We start from the raw sequence: 2,569 nt of genomic DNA, 5'->3' as shown, positions 1-2,569 counted from the left end.
CATGCAAAAGCTGGACAGTGAATAAGGAAGACCGCAGAAGAATTGATGTTTTTGAGTTATGGTGTTGGAGAAGAATATTGAAAATTCCATGGACTGCTAAAAGAACCAACAGATCTGTGTTAGAAGAAGTGCAGCCAGAGTGCTCCTTGGAGGTCAGGATGGCCAAACTTCCGTCTCTCATACTTCAGACATATTGTCAAGAGGGACCAGTTGCTGGAGAAGGATACCATGTTTAGTAAGGTGGAGGGTCAGAGAAAAAGAGGAAGACCCCCAGCGAGACGGATTGTCAAAGTGGCAGCATCAATGGGCTCAAGTGTGGCAACAATTGTGAGGTTGGCCCAGGACTGAATAGTGTTTCGTTCTGTTGTACATAAGGTCACTATGAGTCGGTACCAACTCGATCACACCTAACCACAACAACAACAACAAACTATATGGACTATATAAGGACTCCTGGTATAACACTAGACTTCAAACCATAAGGTCAGCAGTTCAAACCCACCAGCTGCTCCTCGGTAACCCTATACAGGGTCACTATGAGTTGGAACGCACTTGACGGCACTTAACAACAACTATATAGAGCGGACTGGATCTTGTGTTAGTGGGGCCAAGTAGCAGCAAAACAAAGACAAGGTGGGCATGGGCTACGGTAATAGACAAAGTCAAAGTAGTATTCAGGCTAGTCTGACTCCTGTGATTTATGTCACTGGCTACATAAAGGATCCCTCAGAATGAAATCGATGGGAAACCTACTAAATGTTTACTTGATCTGTACAAGTGGAAGAAGAACTCTACGTCAAATGAATGACAGTCTAACTTGAATTGTCAGGATGGAGAGTCATGGTCCCTCAATCACCTCCCAGACTTGAACCAGTTTACAGACCCACAACCCCTTGAATAAAGGGGATGCCAGGTCCCCTCGATAAAGAACCTCTTTATACTGTTAGTCTCTCCTCTGTCTTTTCCCAAAGGGACAGGCCTTTTACAAGTGTGACTGTCCAATGAACAGAAAGAAAAAGAAACGGATTTTGGGGGGACTACTGGGCACTGGCTCTGAATTGACACTAATTCCAGGAGACCCAAAATGTCACTGTGGCCCACCAGTAAGAGTGGGGGCATATGGAGGTCAGGTTTTTAATAGGGTTTATTTCAGGTTCATCTCACAGCAGTTCCAGTGGATCTCGGAATCCTTCCTTTAGTGATTTCCCCAGCTCCAGAACACATCACTGGAATAGGCAGACTCAGCAGAGCCCCCACATGTGGACAAAGGGCTGTTGTGGTAGAAAAGCCAAATATAAACCATTAGAACAGCCTCTACTTAGAAAAATAGTAAACGAACAGCAGTATCATAATCCTGGAGGGATTGCAGAAATTAATGCCACCATCAAAGCCTTGAAGGATGCAACATGTCCCCATTTAACTCTCCTGTTTGGCTTGTGCAAAAATCAGACAGGTTTTGGAGAACGACAGATTATCAAAAACAACCAGGGCATGACCCCAATTGCAGTTGCTGTTCCAGATGTGGTTACATTACTTGAGCAAATTACTACATCTCCTGGTACCTGGCCTGCTACAGCTGTTGATCTGACCAAGGCCTTTTTCTTCATTTCAGGTTTGAAGCATCACCAGAAGCAGTTTGTCTTCAGCTGGCAAGGCCGACATTACACCTCCACTCTCCTAACTCAATGGAGTCTGGTGTGGCACTGTGGGTTAATGTGCTAGACTGCAAGGTGGCTTTGAATTGCAAGGTTGGCGGTTCAAGCTCACCAGTTGCTCCTCGAAAACCCGATACAGGGTTGCTATGAGTCAGAACTGACTGGATGGCACTTAACAACAACATCCTAACTCAGAGGTATATTACATTTGATCTCCTTTCCCATCCACAAGACATCACACTGATGACGTTATGCTGATTGGACCCATTAAGGAAGAATTATCAGGGACTCTAGACTTATTGGTAAAATATCTGCATGCTAGAGGGCAGGAAATTAACCCAAGAAAAATTCAGGTGTCTTCCACTTCAGTGAAATTTCTAGGGGTCCAATATGGGGCATGTCGAGATATTCCTACTAAAGTGAAGGAAAAGTTATTACATTTGGTCACTCCCACAACTAAAAAGAAGACTCAACACCTGTTGGGCCTCTTTAGAATTGGGAAGCAAAATATCCCTTATTTGGATGTACTACTCTGACCTATTTAAGGAACTCTGGTAGCTTAGTGGTTACGAGTTTGGCTGTTAACCCCAAGGTTGGCAGTTCAAAACTGCCATCCATTCCATGGGAAAAAGATGAGGCTTTCTTCTCCTGTAAAGATCTGCAGCCTCAGAAACCCTATACAGGGTCACTATGAATCAGAACTGATGCCAAGGCACCTAACCACCACCACTCTGGCCTATTTATCAAGTAATTCAAGAAGCTGCTAGCTTTGAGTGGGGCACAGGTTAACAAAAGGCTCTGCTGTAACGGGTTCTGGCTACCTTGCAAGCTGCTCCGATGAGGCTTGCAGTGTCATCGGCAGACAGATGCAGTTTGGAGTCTTTGGAAGACCCCCACTGGTGAATCATAGTGCA

The 2,569-nt window shown here is 44.8% G+C and overlaps 1 pseudogene; it reads left to right on the top strand.

Annotated features, from left to right (window-relative positions):
- Positions 1-2,569, top strand: part of LOC102841203 — a 12,667-nt pseudogene that overhangs the window by 8,868 nt on the left and 1,230 nt on the right.

This window comes from Chrysochloris asiatica, unplaced genomic scaffold (assembly GCF_000296735.1).
Source record: "Chrysochloris asiatica unplaced genomic scaffold, ChrAsi1.0 scaffold00044, whole genome shotgun sequence".
NCBI classification, from domain to species: Eukaryota; Metazoa; Chordata; class Mammalia; order Afrosoricida; family Chrysochloridae; genus Chrysochloris; species Chrysochloris asiatica.
The sequence above is the reverse complement of the archived record's forward strand: the minus strand, read 5'-3'. Positions and strand labels throughout refer to the sequence as shown.